Below are 25912 nucleotides of genomic sequence, written 5' to 3' on the forward strand. Positions count from 1 at the left end.
TATCGTTAAGCCATGATACAAGATAACTTTGCACTTACTTATCATTTCTGGCAAGTGGATGGTGCAATCAATTTGCACAAAGATGAATTTATTTCATCCAAATATTTCATGTGAATAAAAATTCCAAATGGAGGCACTTGTCCGATCAGACAAGATATATGCATATTGTAGTTAGCTGGACTCTAGCTTTGATAGTCCTGGGCAATAGGATAAGCTGATTTTGTTATCAGTTTAGAAATGCATCCGCTTTGCAAATACTATGCTTTAAAAGACGAAACTGAATCCAATATTGATGAAATAAGAGTCATTTGGATTACCTTGTTTTTTATCATTCTGCGTTGGTTGGGTGCATATTTGAGGGTCTCTGATATGGTCTCTTCCATTCCATTTGCCTTTGCTTTGCCATTAGTTTTCAAGCAGGCTTCTGCAAGAGTAATACAATGTTTTAAAAAAGTTTCACAACAAAGGATGCATTGCATTTTTCTAAATGCCAGCAATAATCAATGGAATATTTTTAAAACATGTACTTTGAAATGTGGTCTCAAGTTACTTTATCAATTCATTTAAAAATCTCTGGCAAGTCACATGAAAAACACAATTTAAATCAAGCCATACTTACTTATCAAAACCTGACATATCACAAGCTCTTGAAATGCTTTTTTCCCTTTACGTCCCTTTGGACTATACTCTGGCCAGTCTTTTTGTTTTAAGCTTTTTCATCATCCTGCAGACACTATCCCCAATTGTAAACCTGCCAAGGGAGCTCAAGTAGCATATCTGAAAATAATAATAATAATAATATTACTATTTTTTGATTTTGATATTATTATTAGTAGTAGTATTTCATGATCGATGTGACAAAATATGCTTGTATATAGTTATTTTTTGCCATGGTTTTGCAAGCAAATTTAATTTCTCTAACTTGAAAAAAATTTGATAACATTAACTATGCAACACAATGTACTAATAGCAATTATAAACCAAATTAACCACCGTGAATCTATTAACTTCATAAATGACATTCACTCAAGGATTGAATTAAAGTAGCCACATAATATGTAATAGTGTATATGTAGTAAAATACCTGTTACATGTTCATCTCTAAACATGTTTTGGCCTACATCCATAAGACAAAACAGCCGACCACTACATGTTCACCCCACCCCCAAAAATAATTATACAGGCCCTGCAGAACTTGCATAAATTATTTTGAGGTTCACAACAGCAAATAAAGGTTATAACAGTTTTTTTAAATAGAAAATAAAGCCCCAATTTACCATCTTCTTGGAGAGTTTGGGATTCTCCTCCAACCTCTGGCAAAGGCCCTCTAGTTCCTCCACTGAATTACATGGCATTGCAAGAATTTCTTCTCTATATTCTGTGTCTGGGCCTTGTGTATGAACTTGGAGGGCCAGCTGCTCCAACAAATTCTCAATATTTGTGTCCAGTTTCATAAGTACATTGAACTGGAAATCTGTAACAGATTTGTGATGAAATTAGTTTTGAAAGATCAAGATCATTATTATAAACTCCTTAAAAAGATCTGTACAGTGAACATGGGTTTAACAATGAAATATATTTATGGAATGAAATACATGGTTTTTGTACAGTTTATATGAAAACTTTTCCCATAATCCTTTATTTTTTTATTCCCTGGATATGTTGTTTCACTGCTGGTGTCTGTAAAGTCTGCATTCAATGTAGATGGTTTAGGCATCTGACTTACACAAGACAATGGTATACATCAGAAAGAAAAATAAAAAAAACCAATGGAATGATGAACAGTCGACACATCAATGAAAAACAATTCATTGTTTATTTGCACAAATAAGTCTTGAACAGTATGTTTTATGACCTATAATTTAATTAATTAACATCTCACAATGTTCTGAAATAACAGTATCTAAGCTACAAGAGCTTGTGCTTTCATGTCATAATCTTCCATTTTGCAAACAAATTTTGATGTTGAATCAATGTATATGACCTTAGCATTGAACACTAACATTCAAAATGTCTACAAGATGACAAGACTATTATCAACTGAAGTGACAACAAACCAATGAGTTTTACGTGCATTGAACATAAGCATTTTTAAATGCTATAAAATGTGTTTTTAGTGTATGGCCACAAATTACCCAACATTTTGTCAAACATAAAACAGTTCTACTACCTTAGATGAGAATTAAATTCATAAATACAGTGTATAATTGACCTACTCGTATTTAGAGAGCTGTAAATGAAATAAGAGATTATATAAAAGTCAACACCTGTAGTATTTGTTTCATTATTCTATAATGTACATTTTTTTTCCATCCTCAATACTTACTACTTGCAGAGGAACTGGCAGAGAGAAATCTTTATATTCTCCACTCCAGAGTGGATGGGGATGGTGATGGTGTTGTCCTTCTGGATGCAGCTAAGAGTATAAAGATTATCACTACTCCTTAATTGCAGTAAAAAAGAAACAAAGAAATCAGACTGGATTTTTTGGCATGTAAACAAAATGCATACTGGTTGCAATGACCACTGTATATAAAGCAGTGATACAATATATCACAAAATGCATTCTTTTTTAACAAAACATCTAATCTCATATATACAGCATCATGAGTAAGTAAGTACTCTTAAACACATCTTATTAAACAGACAGAAAAATGATGAAATTTATACATACTTTTGATAAAGAATTTCCAATTGTGGCATGGTATAAAAGCAATTGATAAAAAATAAAAAGAGACCAGATAAACTAAATAGAACATACCAGCAGGATAAGAGGAAATCTTGGAGTCTGCAAAATACTCTCCATTTCAGGAGGTTTTGGATGAGATGGCTGACCAGAAAGGTTTCCACTTGAGATTTTCATCTTTTTTCAGTTCTTCATTTTCATCTGAAATGTCAATGAGAACTTGTAAATACTGTATGAGTCCTTGAATACACTGACTCCTTGTGACATACAGGGTTTGCAGAACAATCGCTAGCAATATTCACCACTTTTAAATCCAGCTGGTGAATTTTCACCATGAAATGCATCCGAATGCAGTGAATAATCCTGGATTAAAGACAAAATAGTGTACAGAAATGTGCAATAAATTAGTCAAGCTCCAGACAAAACAAAGATATGATTTATCTCTGATTCATAATGACTTTTCTTGTGCTACACATTTTACCAATGCAAATTACATTGAATTTTGTAAATTAAATGGTACAATTAAGATATGTATGTCAAAAGATTACTAATCTTCAGCTTTCCAATTAATGCTAAACACAAGTATCAAGTCATGTATTTAGTCTCTCACCACCAATAAATGCATTTTTAAGTAATCATCCTAGAGTGCACCAAAGTCATGTGAACTTGATCCAATTCCAACATTACTGCTGCTTGAGTGCTTAGATCCAGTATTGCCTTCACTAACTGGTGTTATTAATACCTCTCTCTCATCAGCATAATTTCCATCATTTTTCAAAACTCCCATTGTAAAACCTCTGCTGAAGAAACTAACACTACACCATAAGGATTTAAAGAACTACTGCCCGGTTTCTAATCTCCAATTCATATAAAAAATCTTACAAAAGGTTGTTCAATCCCAGCTTGCATCTTGTCTGAATTCAAACAGTCTTTTTAGCAATGTACAATCTGCATATCGCCCTTGCCACAGGACACAAATTGTGTCTGCAAATAGATTACACTCCAGCCCAGTTGATCTATGTTGTGGTGTTGCACAGGGGTCTGTTCTTGGACCTGTTCTCTACACTCTATACACTCAGCTGCTCTCAAGTGTCATAGATCATCATCCAGTGTCTCACCAGTTGTACACTGATGACACCCAAATATACAAATCTAGCCACCCAACTGAAGTTGATGCTACCATCCAAGGTGTAGAGATGTGCATTTCTGATGTGAAATCATGGATGACTTGTAACAAGCTGCAGATGAATGATGATAAAACTGAGGCCATTCTGATTACAACACAAAGACTTTCTCATTCACGTCCTTTACCTCACACAATAAATATCAGCAACACCAACATTAAATTCACACAATCAGTACAAAACCTAGGTGTTACTCTGGACAGTACTCTCACATTGCACCAACATGTCATGAACATATGCAAGGCTGCATATCTTGAGCTGAGACGCATCAGCTCCATTCTCAGATATCTTTCAGTTGATGCCACTAAAACACTTGTGTGTTCATTACTACTTTCAAGACTGGACTATGGTAACTCAATTCTGTCTGGTTCATCTTAATATCTACTGCAGAGACTTCAAAAAGTTCAAAACATAGCTGCTTGGATCATACTCAGAGTACCACAATCAGAGCACACCTCCCCGCTGCTCTGTACCCAACACTGGCTATCCATTCGATCCAGAATCAAACACAACATTAGTTCTCTGTGCTACGTTTCACTGACAGACTCTAGTCCAACATACCTATCCGACCTCACCTATGTGTACACACAAGCAAGATACTTACACTCCTCTTCCGACAATCATATACTCATTATTCTCACTATGAAAACAGAGTCACATGGACAGCATTCTTTTGCATACCAGGGCCCAGCAACATGGAATGAATTGCCCACTGAACTTAGACACAAAGACGCAGTGATCCCATTCAAGAGTGCTCTCAAAACTACTTATTCTGACTGCAAAAACAAACTTAATGACTTAATAATGTTAACTACCTTAAATATTCTCAGCATGTTTTTTATGTTTTCTAATTTCATGGTGTTTGTTTTTGTAATCATATCATTGTGTATGTTTTTATGTTGTCTAATGTTGCAAAGCGCTTAGAGCTTCTAAAGATTAGGCGCTATACAAAGTCCTCATTATTATTATTATTATATTTAGCTTGGATGAATATTTTTTAAATCAGTGGCCATAACTAAAACAATGGGATTTTGTTTTATGATCATAAAAGTATGTTGGACACCATCCATGATGTACAATGCTGTCTGACATTTCTATGCACCTAAGGTTTCCATCTCAAATATTAAAGCAAAATGCATACCAAATTTGACAGATTGACGAAAATAAAAAAAAGCAATGCTTACCATTTGAAAAGAGGCAATTGTCACTAGAATATTCTATTCAAAATGATATTAATTTTGGACACAGGGGATACCACCCCCATGTTTTCCTGACTCGTGATATGTCGGCCTATTCTGTGCACAGCTTTAAAAGATGTAATGTTTATCCATCGAGCTATAGAAATGAAATACATTTACTGTAGACTGTTTCTGTCAGCAGTTAAGTTGAGTAATTAGGTCAGGTTTATAGCTAGTTTACAAAATTCAATGTAGAATGCCAATAAATGACAAGATATATTTTTGCAAACTAAAGTGATCTTGAAAAAAGATTAGTAAAGTTTAACATTTTATAAAAAATAAGCTATTATGTGGAAGAGAAACAACAATGAAATAGGATGCAATGTGTTTGCGTCTTGTTGATGGGGGAAAATTACTAAAGAATTTAGAAACAGACTATACGCTGGGGAATTTTTTGAGAATTTATGTTCTGGCGACAAGTTTACATATTGGGTAGCAGATGATTTTGCATGTGCGGGACAACTTCTTGCAAAATTGGAAACTTGGATTAAAATGCAGTATTGTTTTAAGGTATACATTACCATATTTTATATAATGTATTGTATGATTCTAAAAGATGCATAGTTAATCGGAATTTCTGGGTTACAGATTCAAGAAGGTCATGGAGTGGGTCTACATGTTGACTAATAAATTACTATTTGATCCCCTAGGTGATATTTCAATTCTAAATTAAAACTAATAATACTTAATGTATAACCAAAAATGCGACAACCTGGTGGAGAGGCGAAAATGGATATAAAAAACTTCCATATAGCCTCAGCAAATTTAAACTGAATAAATAGGGAAAAAATAATTAAACTAAACAACAAGACAAATTATGATATGATTTTCATACAAGAAACACATAATAAGTTGACTAAAGAACTAATAACTTCATATGAGGAAAAATTAAATGGGGTTATAATTGTGAATGATTATAAGGAGATGTAAGGGGAGGGGTAGCTACTTTTATCAAGAATAAAATGGGAGTAACTTGGGAGCAAAAAAACAAGGGAAACTTTTTTGCAGGAAGATTGATACATATTGTGATACAGGACACTCATTTTATAAATGTATAAATACCTGCTAATAAAACAAAAAGCAATAATTCATTGAAAACCTGTTTAAATATGTAGAAACAATTTCAAAGGCCCCCCTCCAATCTGTGTTGATATTGATGGAAATATTGTGGATCTGATGTGCAATCTTACTGCATGCAAATCTTTCCAGAAAGCACCTATGTACTGTTTAGACACCGGTATTTGGTAACAGCCATATCTAGCGCAAAATTCAAAATGGTCATAGGACAGAAGGTTGAGTAGCTACAATGTCATAGCCTCAATGTCTCCACGAAGTAGGGATAGTAATATTTGTGCTAGGGTTGTGCTATTCCATGTCGATTTACAAGTAACCAAACAGGATTTGATTTGGAAATATTTTTCGCAAAAAGATCTCTTCTGCCAATGGTAGCTCAATGGCTGGGAGAAATACTGGCAAGTCAGATGTGTATAAAATGTACAGCAATGTGTGCAGATAAAATTGTCAAAAATGTTTGCAGGTTTTAATGAAAGGGCTATATCAGCCTTGAAAGTGCCAGAAATTATCATTATAGATGTGGCTTGAGTCTACATGTTTTCAGTTAACAAAAACAGAGTATCAAAGCTAGTAACTGGCATCCTTGTTAATTTGACTAATAACTATTTTTAATTAACCATTTCAGATTTATAAATATATACTCAATAGTAGTGAAGTGGGATGATATAGCATCAATGGGACTTACCATTAAAAACCACCCTGGGACGATATAGCGTCAATGGGAAATTTAACATTATGGAAACCCTTGGGACGATATAGCGTCAAGGGGAATTTAACATGGGAATATGGGACTGTTTAGCGTCAAGGGGAATTGAACAGGGTGGGACTGTACAGCGTCAAGGGGAATTTAACATGGGCAAAAAAAAAAAAAAAAAAAAAATCTTGGGCCTGTTGAGCATCAAGGGGAAATGGAACAGGGTCAGGACCCTATTTTAATAAGGTCCCGACCTGATGGGTCTATGGAAATGAAACAGGCGAATATTGAAACAGGGAGGGGTCTCTATTTTTTATTTTTTTTAAAACAAAAAAAAAAGAAAAAAAAAAGGGTAGGCAATGAAAGTCAAGATCTTTTCGAGACCTATGAGTGGCCCTGAAAAGGGCCTTTGGGTTTCTTCTTCTTCTAACTCTTCCACTTCTTCAACCATCTTCTAACTTTTACCAATATTCCTGTCATCTTCTTCTTTATTTCTGACTCAGGCATCCAGTCAGGATGACCTATCACTCGGAATTTCTCCTGTATTCTTATCCAGTTATTGTTGAGTTTCTCAAAGCTTTTTTTTCTCTTTCTATTTTCTTCTTCTTTTCTTTCCTTAGACCACTTTTCTTTGATGTTCTTTACCTCTTCCGTCAGCACTTTCCTCATTACTTCTTCCATTTTTGTCAACTGGTCGAACCCCCATTTTACGTATCACCACTCCATCCAATACAATACTTTTTCCAGGAAGCACCCGACTTGGATGACATGGTCCAGTGCTTCCTTCAAACTTCCCACTCTGACATAAGGTGGGTCAGTAAATCCGCTTGACTTGTTGACTTCTTCTTCTATCATCCCTGCGATGAGATCTCCGGCCACCTTTAGTCCTTTGACTTGAATAGTTAACAAGTCTTGCCTATTTCCATCACTCCATTCCTTTTCTATTCTTCCTACAACATATTCAACATCCATTATCCAAAAATAGATATCTCTTAATAGATTGAATAATTTTGTCACCTCCATCTTCTTTGTTTATTCCGTGGAATGGTCTGAACGATTGTTGTTGTTGTTGAGTTGAATTATAGTGGCGTGCGCTTCGCATTGAGCATGTACCACTGGTTTATGATGCCACAGGCACCTAACTGATTACTCCTTGGAGGAAGGAATGGAGCCACTTCCTCCAGGCATATCTGTGTTCACAGAACACTAATTGATTGGGCCGTCAGGTCAAGGTACTTTTGTGTACACATCGATCTGATTGTAAGGCCTATGTTTTGTTTGAGTGGGATTGGACCCAGCACACACTCTGTCATTCATTTGCATTGATTAGCGACTAGTGGGATTGGACCCGATCTAGTCCGTATTTTTAATTTATGATGCGTGCACTGCACGTATGTGTTTTGATGTCTGTCCGTCGCAAAGGGCGAAAGTGGTCAGGCTCGGGCGGAGTTGTCTTGCCACAGGTTAGCAGGGTTTTTCCGATCCAGGGTATTTTTGTTCTAAATTTCCGTCTTTGGAATTTTGAATCATAAAAACTCTGTGCTGTTTTTAAGAGAGATAGAGTCTATTGAGGTCGATGTTAGCTTTTAGGTGACAGTATTTGTCGATTGGTTTTGCAGCCTTGTGCTGCTGGCCCTGGATGGAGTTGGTGTTTTTTCCATCTTACTGAGTAATTGTTTTTGGGTCCTAATTATCTAGTTGTAAATTTTGGTTGCAGCCTTGTGCTGCTGGCCCTATAGTCACTGGTTTTTTTTGACTACCTTATACAAGTAATTTTTGGGGTGGTATTCTATATATTTGTTATATTTGCAGCATTGTGCCGCCGGGCCCGATAGTCGTTGGTTTTTTTTGACTACCTTATATGTGTAAGTTTAGGGTCTTAATACGGGGGATCCCTGATGGTCTATTCTTGCGACCACCTTTTACGTTCTATTTTGGGACTATATGGTTATACCTAGTTTTTGTCTTAGCTGTCACCTATGTAGAAGATAGACTTTTGGAGCTGTTAGTTAGGGTGTTAGGCGAGTATTAAGTTAGGAGAAGTGGAGAAGGTTTGTTTTGTTTTTCCCACCACCCACCCCCTGTATATTTCTTCCTGGTATTTGAACTAGGTGTTTTTTAATTTAATGATATTTGTTTGTAGAGTTTTATCAGTCAGTGGGCTAGTTTTGATAAAATGAGTTTTTCTATTGTTCAGAATTTGGTACTTGTTTTGTGAGTGTATTTATTTTGTAATACTTTTGGCTAGATTCGGATTAGATTCCCTCGTCGATCACACTCGCCTCTCATAAATGGAGAGTTCGGGGAGACCGAATCCTTGTCTTCGCCATTGGTCCAAATTTGATATATATATATTTTATGTAAGTATTTATTAGTGTAATTTAGATAATTTCATTGCTTAGCCGGTTTCGGATTAGATTCTCTCGTCGATCACACGGTCTGAATGACGAATACTGTAGGTTCTTATAGTTAAAGCGCAGACCTGAAGGAAAACATCCCCCTAAGACTAAAATCTTATATTACCAAGATCATCACTTAAAACGTACAATTCACAATCTTCTCCTAGAGCAAAAGTAATCCACATAGTAAGTAATTTCAGACCACTGCCATTCAGGGTAACGTTCAAGAATCTCATTGAACTCTTTTGATGTAAACGGTCTAAAGCGATATAATAGTATGAATGCACCCTTGACCCAGAGAAATCTAACACACTGGTTGACTTTTTTCACTTATCTCTTGTGAATTTCTCGGAATAAAAGTTCTACAGTTATCCATTGAGATTTCACTCTGGCAAGCCCCTGCCAAACTTCCTTGTAAATCTTCTCTTGCAGTTCTTTAGGTAATGATTCAATATCGTTTTTGAAATGAAGTTTAAATACTGGTCTCGATGATGTCCAACATTTGACTCCTAACCAATCTGGTTTCTTCTTTAACGACATGGTAAGCTACTTCAATTTCTCGGTCCCACTAAGGGTAAGTAATGACAATTCGGTGACCAACGAGCATGTTCTAGATAGGCCGAATCTTGTGGTTCCCAGTGGTGAAGTGACACACCGCAACTGAAGCACTTGACTTTATCCCCTTCGTGCAAGTAGAAAAATCTGGCTCTGGCTAATTCTTTGGGGATCGGTCCTCCCAGATACTTAGGCCATTTTCCTTTGAATGATTGAAGACGATTTTCAAAGTCGCAGTATTCCGACAAACACACAGGGAACGAATATTCGTCTTTCACAGGTTCGTTTCGATGAGGGCTGGGTGACATGGACAGGAGTTTGCTCAAGTCTGGATGACATCCGTAGGGGGGTAGACGTGAAGGTGAACATCCACATTTAAAATGAAACCCAGTAAAGTGTCCAAGAGGACGAGCAGCATCGCTTTCGCATCCCTCAGGTTTGACACGCACAGCATCACTTTCCATGAGAGGGGTAGTGTGAAGAAAGTTCTCATGATGCTTTACGGCATCGCTAAGGTCACAGCGTACAGCATCGTTCCCATCGCAAGGCTCACAATCACATTCCACTTCAGAAGCCCCAAACTTGAATTGTGCCTTTCTGAACTTGTTTTGTGTTTCTCTGAAAGGATTCATCTTGTTCGCTTGGTCTTGGTAGTCACAATGAACTATCGATCTTGACCATAGCCCCTTTTTATACTAGTCACAATGCAGTCTCAAGCTTGTACATCGTTCCTTTTTTATATCTAGTTTTTGAAGGTACTGTCTCTAAGGTACCGTCATAATTGTACCGTAGTGTAATGGGTGGAAAGGCCATAGAAAGGTAAGGGCAGTGCAAAGACCATCGAGTGTGTTCCAGAATAGCTGAACCTTTATAGATACATAGATCCATTCGTAACTTCAGTCCACAAGCGAAACACTGTACTTCGTATCCCAATCCTGACTCAGGTCCCAAGTAGACAAATCCTGTTCTAGCTAAAACATGCGAAGAAGGTAATCCTTCCCTATCCGTAAACTATTTCTGAAATGTGTCCAATCGACGGGCACAATCACAATAGTCAGGTAAGAAGACTGGAAAATGGTAGGGTTTGAACTTGGAGTTCTCATCAGGTTTCTCACTTGATTCTTGCTGTGGCGTAGTCATGCTTCTGGTGAGTGGCTATCCACTTACAACCAATGTTTTATACCGACATGTCCATATGGCAATATAAAGTGATTGGGAAGCCGCACTCGCTTCTGATACACGATTTGACAGACTTTTTCCAAGGGTCGACTGACGATGTGGTGAGTGGGTAAACGTACAATCTTGTTCGGTTGATAGGTGGTCACTTTAAAGTGTTCATCTTCTCTAGACTGCAAAGCTTCTTTCAATACGCCAAAGTTCACCACTCGACTGGTACGATAATTCAGAGTCAATCCTTTCACTTTACACTTCGTGTGCACTTCTCCTTGTTTGTCCCAGTATTCGTAGCCGTAATTTTTAAGACCGCCACTGGCGAAACTTAGAATCTTGTCGTCAGAATGCTCGTCTGTCCAGGCTCCTAAACGGTCTCCTTCGATGTTAGAGTGCTGTTGACTCGGGTGATCGATGTAGATGCAACTATCCGTGTCAAAGTACAGGACGCGTTCCCCTAACAGTTCTAAAGCTTCGTACAGTTTTAAGCGAGCATGAGCTGTCACGTAAGCTGCAATGATGACATTTCCAAAAGGATCGGCTTCTACAAAGTCCAGATCTTCTTCGTAATTGACTAAGATCAAATCTTCGCGAACGACGTCCATGTGTTTGATGAATTTAGTTTTGTTGTGAATCATCTGGAAGTAGCAGGAAGGTTCTGTCAAATATTCTTGGGTAAACACGGTCGTTGTGCCATTTTACCCCACAAGCAATTTAACATCACTTTGGCAAACGATCGCCTGCCTTTGTTTTTCTCGATGTGATCTAAAGTAATGCCTTCTTGTGCCCAGTATTTCTCTTTGAATGTCTTTTGGTCTTCGGGAGTGTGATACCAGGACGGATAACCACTGGCTTCTTGCTTTAGTTTCAAAAAGGCATCCACGTAGTCTGCCAAAATGCCTTTCTGAGTGGGGTCACCCTTGTTGTATTGTTCTGTCTTGGGAAAGTGACAAATTTCATACACTTCTAACAGTTGGTATCCCATGTCCAGAGCTTTGAACAATTCTACGCTGACCCACGTCCCCGTCAAGGCCCGTTCTTCCTGGGTGTGCTGACAAGGCTGGTCTTGGTTGCACGTTTCAGCACAAGTACGGCACAAAGGAAACATCAGTTTGTCTTGACAATGGTGAGGTAGAACGGGATGGTACAAGTCAGTGGGAGCCAAAACTTTACATTTGATCAAGCCTTCATATTGTCGAATGTTTTTCAAATCGATGTGTTCCGTCAACAATTGTGGGTGCCCTGCAGGAAAGCGACAATATTTGCACACGTAGGGATACAGTGAACACACGTCCAAGTATTTGATTTCTTCTCCTTTCTCTTCGTCGGCTTGGTACAGCAAACTGGTGGCATTGGTCCTTCCTCCGTACAAACTATCCCTCGTGTTCAGGGGGTCCATGAACTGGTAACTTTCCACGAGGTGTTTAAACTCTGGATCGGTTTTCAAACGGTGATGGTACTCGTGTTCCCACATTTCCACCACTTAGTATCCTTCCTGTTCTAACTTTAGGCGTTGCTGACATGTGGCCTGGTACAAGTCTTCCATGGTTCATTGTAAAAACTGATTTTTAGTGCCACGGTCAGGGTAACAGACGGGGCATCCGTGAAATAAGCAACCTTTAAACTCGTACACAATCTTGGGGTTTTCTAAGTCCCAACCATCGACCGAATGCATTCTGATGGTCTTTTCACCCCCTCCGTTGCGGGCATGCTGAATCCATTTGTCTTCCTTGTCACACAAGTAATGTAACCAGCGTAGGGCTTTGACCGAGTATTGACGTTTGACATAGTTGGTCATTTGAGGACTGATGACAGCCACGGTGTTTTCAGGCATGAATCATTGCCGGTACACTAAGGAACATGCTTTGGCAATGGTGCAAGCTTCTTTGAAAGGATCGACCCCTCCGTGTTCCATGAACAGTTCTCGAAATTTTCCACAGCAACACCGTAAAATGTCCACGTCGGAACGACAATACTTTAGCATTTCTTCCTGAAAGTCGAAAGGGTCAGAGGCGTGAGCCTGGTACCAAGCGTAGAAAGCTTCTCGTTGTTCGGTACACATGTTGTCGGGGTCGTAATAGTGAGCCTCAGGCAAATGGGGTAGAACGGTGTGTTGATTGGCTTCCGTATTGAAAAAGTGTGGAAAGCACCCTTTAGCCATTTCTGTCATTCCAAACGTTTTAGGCATTCGACTCAAAGGCATGGCTAAGTAACTCATCGAATCTTTAAACTGTACTTGTCCCACTTGCATGAAAATGATTTTGGCTCCATTCAAAGTGACTTTAGGACGTTCGATGCCATGTTCTGTATAGTATCTGTGAAGAAACTGTCCATCGTATCCGGAGAAATTGTGAGCCATCACTGTGGCATGACGATGACAATCTCCGTAACGTTCGATGTCCTCTTGGATCCACGTCTTGTCGATGGGGTGTAAGACCCATCGAGCGAAATCAGCTAGCGTGTTCGGTCCTCGAAAGATTTTTTCACGTCCTCCAGAAATCTTGCTGCAGTGAAGGCAATGACTGAAAATAGGTTCTTGAATGCACTTCTCGCACGCTCGATGAGCCACGCAGAAATTAGGAATGTGAATACCAGTCTCTTGCATGCATTCAAAATCGAAAAAGATGAAATTGCCTTTCTTCTTGTGACCGATCTCTTTCTCTGGTTGGGGTTGGTATTTTTGCACATAGCATTCGTGTTCCAAGTCCACGATGTGGCAGCAAATGTGACATTTTTTCTTTCCTCGACACAGGTGTGCCTTGGCATTATTGGTAAGTATGCCTTGTCCACAGGTAGGGCACAATCTCAGCAGCTGACAAGCACATTTCTTCTGTGAACCTTGCATCTTCAAATGTTGTTGGTAACAGGCAGGGCTGACAAACGTGCGCAGACCAGTTGAACAATGCACTCGTTCTTGTCCTTCGCTCAGACAGGGTGGAGAGGCCAAACATGCTGAGCATTTCAATCCACATCTCGGTGATGAACCCTTCTGCTTTCTCTAACAGTACTTCGGACTTGAAATCTTTAAACTTCACCGTGTATTTGTAAGCTGTAGTTCTAAATTTTCTAGAGGGATGCTCTTCCGTCTCTTGAATGGAATAGTACTTTTCACGGTTGACTAAGGGTGGTGAACTTTGTTTAGAGGGTTTGGATTCTGGTTCACTCATGTCCTCTTCAAAATCACTGGCATGAATTTGTGCCAAGACTTCAGCCCTGGTACGAGGCGAGAAAGCACGTTTCTGCCTCTTACTTTCTTCTTCCTTCTTCTCAAATGAATTGGATCGTTTCATCTTGATAGCAAAAAGTCAAATGACTAAAGTTTAAACACCATGGACTAATTTATAGTCATAGCAGACCAGCGTATATAAAAGGGTATGTGTCTTGTCCTTTCACTATTCATTTCACTCTCAAACCGAGCACAACGATGGAAGAGACTACCCAGATCGAACGTTTCATCAGAGCTTTGCGAGGGGTCATCCAAAAATTCTCTTCAGACCAGCCGAGGGACTACTCTCCTTCCTTTCAAGATAAAAGTCAAGATACTTGCTATATCTGTCAGAAGAAAGGGCATTGGTCTTCAGAGTGTCCAGACCGTCAAAAAAGAAAAAAAGGGGCTAGAAAAGACAAAAGTCAAGATACCTGTTATTATTGTCAAGAAAAAGGACACTGGTCTCCAGATTGCCCAAAAAAGAAACAAGGAGTCAGAAGAAGAGAGGGATTCTTCAGAGGAAGAAGAGGAAGAAAACAGGTGAAGAAAAAGAAACAGGAGAAGAAAAGAAGAAGAGAAGAAAGTGAGGAGGAATAGGAGGAAAAGACTGTGGTGGTGAAGAAATTCAAAAAACTCAGAGAGTGAACAATGAGACAGAAGAAGTTTATGAACTTTTTAAAGTGCTCTGTTGTGAATTGTGAATTGGATTGTAAATATTTATAAAAGAATAAATTAGGTATTAAAAGGTAAGTGTCTTTGGGTTTTGATTTTAAAATAAGAACCTACACTCACACACTCATACACACGTACTACAGAGGTAAAATGTTTTTTTTTTATAGTTTGAATGGATGTTGGCAATTGAAAGTCTATCTCTTTTCGACAGACGTGGGTGGCCCTGAAAAGGGCCTTTTTTGGTGTAGGGGTGAGTTTAAGCAATCAACTTTAACTGCCTTAAGCCTTTGCCACAGCCAAGGCCTACTTCTGGACTGCGTAGTGTTGATGATGATGATTTGGTTGAAATCACTAAGGGTGGCACGGGAGGCTTAGTCACAGGGTTGGAGTGTTTAGCTCGGGAAGGTCGTATTCTCTTTGGTCGTAATAAAGAAGTCTGATAACATTTGTTTCAGACTTCTTAACTCCGCTAAAATGTCTAACAGTACCGTGACCATTTGATTTTCACACCCTTGTTTCTTTGCTGCTGCTTCTTCTTCTTCTTGTTTTTTTCTTACCTCTTCTTTTTGCTGCTGTTGCTGTAGGAGAAAAGCTTGTTCCGCTTCCTTTTGCTGTTGTATAAATTTCTCCAATTCTTCTTTCTGTCTCTGTCTAAATTTCTCCACGTGTGGTAATGAAGGAGAAGGTGACGAAGGTTCCGGAACAAATTCTTGCGAGGTAAGAAAATCCACAAAATCCCAATTCACCTCTTCTGAAAGTAAGTCCGGTTTCCCTTGGGTAGTCTCCACAGCTGGTGCACCCCAATTTATCGTTTTCTGAGTTTCCGTCATGTTGAAAAACTGTCGCATGAATTGACTGCACACAGGTGCTAGCAAATCTATATAGACCACATGACGTCACAGACTGCTCTCTTCGGATTGGATGTGGGCGTGTTTGGATTGGTCAGTGAACTCCGTTTCAATCCTTCCTCTCCCTATAAATAAGTGTAGTTCACTGCATTCCTTCACCTGTTCTCGGCGCCTCAACATGTGGACCAACGTTCAATCTTCTATGCTTGTGTCTTCGATGATGTTCAGGACAGACATACCGATGTACGTCCGATCCAAGTGGACAGTTGTCCATAGGACAGATACCAGCCTATGGATACGTAGGATCTATGTGGAGAGGCAAGGATGTCTCAAAAGAGTTTTAGTCTATGGTCCTGCAGTCAGGCGAAGCCTAAGGACAAGAAAAAGTCACAGATGCCCTTTATGTTAAGGGCATATTAACATAAACCCAAAGGCCCTTTTCAGGGCCACTCATAGGTCTCGAAAAGATCTTGACTTTCACTGCCTACCCGTTTTTTATTTTTTTTTTGTTTTAAAAAAAATAAAAAATAGAGACCCCTCCCTGTTTCAATTTTCGCCTGTTCCATTTTCATAGACCCATCAGGTAGGGACCTTATTAAAATAGGGTCCCGACCCTGCTCCATTTCCCCTTGACGCTCAACAGGCCCAAGATTTTTTTTTTTATTTTGCCCATGTTAAATTCCCCTTGACGCTATACAGTCCCACCCTGTTCAATTCCCCTTGACGCTAAACAGTCCCATATTCCCATGTTAAATTCCCCTTGATGCTATATCATCCCAGGGGTTTCCACAATGTTAAATTTCCCATTGACGCTATATCGTCCCAGGGTGGTTTTTAATGGTAAGTCCCATTGACGCTATATCGTCCCACTTCACTACTCTCAATGTGTTTATACCAATATTAAGTTTCTGTATGTCACTGTGTTTAAGTTTTGATTTTCTCTGTTTTATTTCACTTGATACAAACACATGCTGACTAATCTTGTCATGTGGTGTATCTCGATCATACTGTAAAAGTGCATAGCTTAAGACAGGTTTCGAACTCTTGCTATGAGCAGCAGCAGTAAACATGGCATGTACCACTAGAAATCAACTTTTTTTCTTCTTGGCTATAAAATCATTATGTACTAATGTGTAAACTATTAAGTTGGTAATTTTTTAAATATAATTATTGTGCAGATTTACTAAATGTACTTTTGCGATACTAAGTCCCATGTTTGTTTAAAGGTTCTAACAAGCTGGGGTTTTTATGCAATATGTCATAAGTATATAAGGTGTTGTGGGCTGCATGTATGAAGACAGCTCAGCAGCTTTCTAACTAATATTGCAATTACTATGAGCTTTTTTAAAAGTTATTTATTTTTTTTAAGTTGTTTCTTACTGTTCTGTATATAGTTTAGAAACTTTAAGCAATATTTTGGACTAGTCCGATAACATAAGACACATCACCCAATATATTTGTTGGGGGGCTGATGGGTCTTACTGCCTAACGAAGGGTGCTGTGTGGAGCGTTTTGATGTCGACTAACAGTGTAATGAAAGTCAAATTTTCTGAAATATCACACACAACTGGTAACCAATAACAATGCATTTCTACAAAGTAAAGTTATAATGTTTTTGTCAGACTTCACTTATCCTGATGTCTTTTCTCTAATAAATTCAAATTCTCACAAAAGAACCGGACCTGTTTTCAAGTTTTGTTGGCCCACATTTCAGTTGGCTGGAAAGCGATGAAAGTCAGGAATGCCAAAATCGGGTTAAGCTGAAACATTATTCTTTAAGGAAACAAATAAAAATATGTTTTGCCTATTGGAACTGTAAGCAATGTTTTGTTTCATTCAAGAAACATATTCCCCACATGAACCTACTTAAACAAACTTTGGCGTACCTCGACTACCATTGCATTGCAACAAATTCAAATGTATGTCAATGGAACATGAAAATGTGTCCATTTGCTAGTGTCATATTTTCACTCCACCAGGATAAAGACAGCACTGTAAGTATATTAATTACACATAAATTAGTGGAAGAGTGTCGATATAGGCTGCCAAGTGTGTGAGCTATTCCTGAAACTTGGACTACTCATTCCGATGACAATTGACATTGGAACACATATACATGGCCGTTATTTGGGTAGTAAGACATAGCACTAAAACAAAATATTTTGGACTTGTACATTTTTGTTTAAGATTTTATTTAAGCACAAAATATTTATTGATGGAATTTAATGTGCTTTTCTCTATTCTAAATTATATAATTAATATTCATTCCTAACTTATTTTACAAGCAAACTACATATAGTTATATCATTTGTTATAAGAACTTGGCTATATTGTCAAGTGAGTGTTATCTTCACATACCAACACGTGTATGTACTGATTTTCTGTATTTAAGACTCTAATTCCAGGCCTGAGAAATTTTTCTTATGCTGCAATACATGATTCAATTTCTTATACAGTATAGGTCCAAAAATGTTCTTAGGGATATAGAATACCCAAGTCATTGTGAGTGTTATCCTTGCTGATTTGATCTTTGCAATACAATTTAATCATTACTTAATCCATGATATGATTGAGGTTTTTTTAAACTAGTAATTTTTTAAATTACATTACATTTTTTTGTAATGTAACAAATCCAAATCACACACACACACTTAATCTAGCACTTCACACACATAATTCCAATGTCTTCACAAAAAGCTCAAAATGTCAAAGTCACTGTGAGTGTTATCTTCACTGACATAATATTCTAACTTCAAGTCAACAATAACTTATTAATCTAGCAATCCAGAAAAGCATAATTTAATGACATTTTTCTTTCATAATTTACTAGTTGTCTAAGTCTGAGGTGGGCAAACTATTTTTCAATGTAGCCACAGGTGTGGCGAATGAGAAGTGAAAAACATCATACGATGCCACAACTGAGCCAAACTTACATGGCCAATTTGCCACTTGTGGCAATTGGTCACAAGGTTGCCCACCCTGGGTCTACTATTTAGTCAGTGTGACCATTGTCATTACCAGCCTGAAACCCAATTTAATGCCATTTGTATAAATTCATTTCAAATAAATATTATGATATAGTTGAAGTGTAAAGTCAAGCGAGTATTCTGTTTGCAGATTTTACATTTTAGATATTACAGTAAAGTCATATTTTCTCTTGTGTAGTGAACTTTATTGCAACTGGTTCCAAAATAGTAAAACTTATTCAGTTTTCATTCACCAGAATAGGTATTAATACAATCCTGAACTAACTGTATGGTACTAAAATATACCCTGATCTTGTGTGAGATTGTAATATACAGAACTATACCTCAAGACAACAATAATATATTGAATTTATATTATATCAAGACTGTCATGGTTATGAACTCCAACTTTATTCAGGTTTTTTCATAATAAATGATCATCTTGTGTTATGGCTGAAAAGAAATCAGAGTTCATTTTAACTCCATTCTCTCCACATTTGTCAGTTGTTATGAGGCATACTCATCATCAGTGTTATAGTAAAATGTAATCTTATCTGGATCAATCTTGCTGGTGTAATATATGAATGGAGAAAGAATATTATCATCCAGATTAAAATATTTTTTATTCAGACTCTACTGAAAATTTTAGCTGGATATGGGATACGGAGCCTGATGTGTACGAACAAAGCAATGTGTACCATGACCTTTTTAATTTAACATTTTAAACTCCTGCAGAAGAAAGAGATTTTTAGATCCATTAAATTGTATTAACAAAAACATTTCTTCAGTATGATTTTCCTTTACTTAGTAGTGACACAACTCATATTTTAAAGTTGTTGTTTTGTGTTTGGTTTGGCTTTTTATGGTAAAGCAACACAAGTAAGTTATTTAGTGCCAAGGCACTTTAAGTATAGTGCCTTGCCCAAGGACGCACCATGGTAGCTAACCCAGGTTGGTCCGATGGTAGAATTTGAACCTACCTTATTTCACAGGTCCAGAAAGCTAACCACTGAGCAACTACAGCTCCCCATCTTATAGTGGAATGCTGGTATACTTTATGATCAAGAAGGATGGGTTGGGGTATGCATGTTGCATCTGAAAAAAGTGATGGAATTTTTGTTTACATAATATTTTAGTCATACAATATGAATCATTTTCTATAGATTTAAGATGTATCAGATCAAGTTAAGAAAAATTATATATTCTGTTTCCTGGGAATGTACTAAAATTCACTGTTAATGTTTGATATTTTTGGTAGTAAGCTTACTTGGTATTTTTTTCTTTTTAACTTGAATACCTAATTTGTTAACATCCTGTCCTAAATCTTCATGGTTCTGTCTATAAAGTGACAACTGTTGATACATGTAGGGAAGTTTTTGTTTATATCTTTTGATTTTTGTGGTTCTGGAAGTTGCAGTATTTGTTGTTGTATTATTAACCATTTCAGTAATTTAATGAATGCAGAGTATACTGCTCTATAAATGAAATTTATGGGAAGATAATGTAAAAGTATGTTTCACTGCAAATATAAATTGTTTAAAATAATAATATATCATTTATCATATGACTATTCAATTGTGGTAACTAGTATTCCATCCAATATCTATATATTAAAATATGTCTTTTCATACAGCTGGTGATCATTTAGATACAAGTCCAATTGAACATAATCAAATTATCAGTGCAGGTGTTTTTATTAGTAGTAGTATTGCAAGTATAAGTGTTAGTATTAAGATTTCATATACAGGTATGATAAGTGTATCATAATGTTTAAATGATGCTCCTTGTTACAACATAAAATATGTTCATTGAAACAAATGGTTCACTGGTAAATTGGCAGTAAAGGTCTTCACTGAATTATGTTGCATAAACTATTTTACAATAAAACATATATGATGCATCTCAATTATGATGATGTGGAGGAGGAGGATTAATAATAATGCAGTTTAAGTTATCTTCATCACATAAGTTCTAGCAGATGTGTCATTTTTATGTGGCTCATTATAAGTTTGAAACTGGTCTATGATTCCTGGATCTGGACATATCTGGCCCCCTGCTGTTGTGCTGCTATGGTCTTTACAGTTCATTAGGATATCAGTTACACTTGGTTTACATTTACAACCCCCTGGGATGGAATGCCCAGTTTGAAACTGAGAGAATGGTTAATTATCCATAATATAACTCCTGCAGTTATTATTAGGTTTGATATCAAGGTCTTTCATTAAAAGCTTTTCAACTCATGTTCTGTTCTACCATACAGATAAATAAAGTCAAATTCAAGGCTTTCAGAATTGTCCAGTTTGTTTCATGTGTTGTCAGTTTAATGGGCAGGTAACTAAATGTGCAGCAGACAGACTGTATATTGCCACTGTACCACATAAATATCAGTGCTTAGTCTGCTCTCAGTGGCTGTGGTTTGATTAGTTACAAGTATCATCACATGTGACTAATTATTAACCAATGTAATGAAACTTATATAATTAGAAGGCTGTATTTAAAAACTCTAAAGATCTTAAATGTGTGCTAGAGGGTAGGGTTAGCAGTTATAATCCCAATTATGTTGTGACGAGCAAAAAGCACTGCACACATTTGAGCTTTTAGTTTGGTTCTGGTAGGGTCAAAACATGCAGGTACATTTTGATCTTTAAAAATTAACATAATTCCCATGTAATACTTTCCAAACCTAAGTATGCAATTGATCTGATAAAAGTTTTGAGATTACTGTTTAGGCTCTGTTCTTACAATACTAGATATACCTGACTACTCCACAGTGAAATGGCCAACTGTTAAGTTATATAAGCCAGATGAGTAATGTTAGCCATTTGTTTAAGTGTTTTCTCATTAATTTCATTTGTGTCACAGAGTTGCATGCAATATTTCTTTCTAGAATAAATTTATTTTATTTTCTAATTGTGTATTTTATGGTCTCACTGGACAGTTTATCTGGTGAATTTTCATCCGACAATGACCAATTACAGAAAAATGAGAATAATTTTACACTGAAGATACTAACAAAAACAAACTAATGATTTTTGTAGAAAGCATACATGTGAGATTTTGACTGCAGTAATCAGGTTAATTCCTGATGCAGCTATTGATTTCTATACTGAACCATCACTGCCACCATCTCCTAAATTTTACATTCATTTTTGACAAGAAATAGCTATTTTCAATATTTTTCTGTGACAAGGCAGCTAAAAGAATCAGTATGTGGCTTATGCATGAATAAAGTTCACTAGTACTATAACAAATTAGCATACTTTTTTCATCAACCCTCAACCATCTAGATTTTTTTATATTTGCCTCTGTAGCAGACACACATCAAGGTCAGCAGCTCATTTGCAGATCAAGCATTTGATCTCCAATGCTCATCTAACTGTGACAGGCAGTCACTAACAAGCCAACCTATTTCCATGCCTAACTCAAAGTAAATCTAAACCACATTATAGATTTAGCTTATGTGTGAATTTAGAAATGCTAGGCTTGTGATAATTAGGTTCATGCCTTCTACCTTAAAAATTAGGTGTATGTCAAAATACAAAATTATCCAGTGAGACCTATGATGTTAATTTTAATCCCTATGGGATTTGTGACATAAAAAACCCAAATGCTTTATGTATTAAAAGGTAACTAATGGGGGCAGGATCTGCAGTGAATCAATGGTATGTATGATAGACTCCTGATAAAAATGTTTGTGTTACAATCCTGTTATCAAGTCAACCAGGTTACCTACTACAATGTACCCTTGCCTTACTCCAATTCCCTCAGTACTCAGTAAACAACTAGTGTTGCTGTACATAACAAAACCAGTCCATATTGATTTTACCTATTTTACTAAATCCTGACAAAAATAATTCTCTAAATAAAGCATGATTAATATGTGAAGGTCTCGCATGTAATCAAACTCTTCCAAGCTTTTAATGATATGAACCGATTTATCAATGTTTATCAAATTTACATGAAAAACTATTTCTTATTTGTTATCAAATATGTTAGATGTTTTGATCATATAAGCATTTCTGCTACATTAGATCAAAATAATCTTTTTGTCAGAAATAGAGCCCTTATAGTATTTGCAAGGTCAACCAATCAGATGCAGAATTTGAGTTTAATATGAATGAATATTTTTTTTACAAAATTGCTCCTTTGCTATATCTTGATGAGATAAATCTATTTACCAAGTCTGATAAAATTAATGAGAAATAGTTTTAAGAGCAGTAGCAAGAATGGCGAGTGAGATGTAGAACCACCACATTATTTGCATAGAATTTGCTTACAGCCTCAGACATACAAGCAAATAATTAAACAAGTCAGATCTAAATTTGACCATAAACACTGTTGTGCAAGTCGTAAGAAACTCTGCCAATCAGATGCAAGGTCACTTCATTAACATACCTTTATCACACTCATAATAAGCATCATTGTGAAGCTTGACTATAGAAGCCCAATGGCCAAGTATGATCAAACTTGAATCAGCAGTAGTGGTTATAACCTCGTGTATTTGTATGCATCTTCACTTCTTCAATCTAGATCTCATTTATATAAGCATGTATTCTAAATTTAGTAAAAACTGCACTATATGCATAAATACTGCATGCGGTGGTAACATGCTCAGTCAGGTGAAAGATCACTTTATTATTATTAATGGTTAACACTCATCAAACTTCGAGGACAACTTAATGATTTTAGTCTATATTGTGGAAGTATGGCTTTTAGGTTGGTTAAAAGAACTCAACTAATCTTATACATGATCACCTCGTGTATATACTTGGATTTTGCTGAATTCCTAAAGCATGGAAAGATGCCATAAAAAACCACCTAGTACATAATAATTTTGATAAGCAGGATGATAAAATAACGAACTTGCGAAAACAAGATTCACTCAAGTTTATTTACAAAGATCTTTGACAGGAAGCTAAAAGGCAACACACTGCGAAGCAAGAAACTTGGATGCAAGTATTAAATAAAAATATAAGTAGTGAGGAGTGGTCTGATATATATAGCCGGGCAAAATGCTGTACCAAGGATACCAAGTTGATCTCTTTTAACTTTAAATTAATCCATAGAATAATCGCTACTAATGATATTCTTAAAAGAATTAACATATTTGATGACAACAAATGTACTTTCTGTAAGAGTGAAACTGAAAGTATTGAGCATCTTTTTTATGACTGCAGTATTACTTCACAGTTTTGGTACCGTTTTAATGAAGTTTTTGCACCTTTTTGCCCAAATATTGTACATCTGTCCAAAAAAGAAACATTTTTAGGAAGTGAACAACTGGACAGTTTGGATAATTTTCTGCTTATTTTGGCAAAATATTATATTTATACTTGCAGATTCAATATGAAAAATCCTTCTATTTTTGCTTTTAAGCAAATAGTTGCAATGCATAAGAACATTGAAAATTACACTGCCAAGGTAAATAAAAAAAGAGGACCAATTTCTTCAAAAATGGACCTCAACAATGAACATTTAACTTGTCTCTGACTTGAGGGTAAACAGGAACAAAATACTGTAATATCACAAAAGCCATGTCACCTAGATTTTGGCCATATGCATGTGTATATGCGTGTGTGTGTGTGTGTTTTTCTTTTTTACTTTCTCTGTAGATTATATTTATTATCCCTAGATTATCTGATAACCAGAAATGTTTGATTGTAAGGTGATCCTGGGATGGTTCCCCGACCCAGTGGTCAACCTATTACGGGGTTAATAAAAAAAAAAAAAAAAAAAAAAAAAAAATTGGATTTTGCTCATTATTACATTTATCCAAGATGTTGATTTAAGCCCAAAACCAAGTTTTATATAAACAAATTGATCAGAACTATGGACTCCAAAGTAGCTAATTTCTTACTGTTGAAAGACAGAAGGGATGTGAAATAAATAACACACTCTGGACCATTACATAAACCCACTTAGCCTTTTGACCAGTTGAGATAAAATAGCAACAATAATGTTAATTCAGATTGATAAATTATGTTTTCTCACATTACCTCTAGCCCTTTTCAACATGGATGGTATTTTTCTTCCACATATGTCAGCTCTTAATTAGTGGCCCTTTTCCATCATGAATGTTGTAGGTGAAACTCTCAGAATTAGGCTTTTTAATTTGTATCTGAAAAAGAAAAAAATTATTGGTCTGCATATATCAATGTCACCTTTTCTGTATTAAATTCAAATACCATGTGTGTGTGTGTGTGTGTGTGTGTGTGTGTGTGTGTGTTCATTTTAGAATTTAAGCATACTTGTCTCCATGTGTTTATTTTACAATTGATGATGATAACACATAACTGGTTCAATTGATAAAATGTTATTTCTGACTTCTTACAACTGCTCATTATATCTGAATTTACATTCAATGTTTGTTTTAATTAACATATTTTGGATAATGGGCAAATTATTTATTTTGTAGTTTATCATTATATCATTTATCAGTAATTTATCATTCAAATATTTAAAATATAGTACCATTATACTGACTTCATATTCTATATGATATCCCAGCAATACATGTTAAGCAGATAAGTGCAAATAAAAATGTTTAGAATGTAAAAGCTACTCCAAGCTCAAAGAAGATCTGCAAAAGATGATCTCCAACATATTACCAAACAAAAAGCGAAGTTAACGCAGTTACCTTTTTTATGATGTCTCAAACACCAACGGTACTGTACAGCTACGTCTTCTGAGTTTTACCGTCATCTTGTCTTTCAAACCAGAATTAATTTCTTGAGCTCTTACAAAATGAAGAAAATTTTAAATACTATAATTTAAGCAGCTTCTTTACATGACATAAGATAAATTATGGCACAGTGTTGTCTTTCAGCACGACGCAACTTCACATTTGGACGGCGTGCTGTGTGGGCATCCCTGACACAGCAACTGACATGAATCCTTTATTAGCAGACAATAATTCGGAATAAATCCTCCGCAAATCTAACATTCTCGATTTTTCATAGTTCCACTTTTTCACTGTTGCATTTGTTTGATTGTGCTCATGAAGTTAAATGAATCAAGTTCATCTGCTGTCTGAAATCCCGGTTCAATTGGTATTTTCTTCCGCGCATGATGCCGTGTAAATACAAGTTACGGTCGACATTCAAAGTGGTTTAGGTTAATTTATTATTTTCCTTTATTAAGGTCATTTGCAGAAAGTGTTTCGCTAGGATGAGATAATTTTAAAAAAAATATATCAAAAATAAAACTTTCTTTTCCAAC

The 25912-nt window shown here is 36.4% G+C and overlaps 1 long non-coding RNA gene across 3 annotated transcripts; it reads right to left on the reverse strand.

Moving 5' to 3' along the window:
* LOC149790526 (uncharacterized) lies at positions 1-25693 on the reverse strand. 3 transcript variants are annotated; one of them, XR_016423860.1, is made up of 8 exons: positions 25332-25693; positions 24691-24812; positions 19675-19789; positions 2762-2887; positions 2327-2416; positions 1278-1474; positions 620-777; positions 1-424 (listed from the first exon to the last, which is right to left on the reverse strand). It is a non-coding gene; the product is annotated as an uncharacterized LOC149790526 (long non-coding RNA). The 3 variants fall into 3 exon arrangements; XR_016423861.1 differs by having other exon boundaries at positions 2327-2443; XR_016423862.1 differs by lacking the exon at positions 2327-2416.
* Between the last annotated feature and the right edge of the window lie 219 nt (positions 25694-25912).

This window comes from Sinohyriopsis cumingii, chromosome 10, assembly GCF_028554795.1.
Source record: "Sinohyriopsis cumingii isolate HCF-2022 chromosome 10, ASM2855479v2, whole genome shotgun sequence".
Classification (NCBI taxonomy): Eukaryota; Metazoa; Mollusca; class Bivalvia; order Unionida; family Unionidae; genus Sinohyriopsis; species Sinohyriopsis cumingii.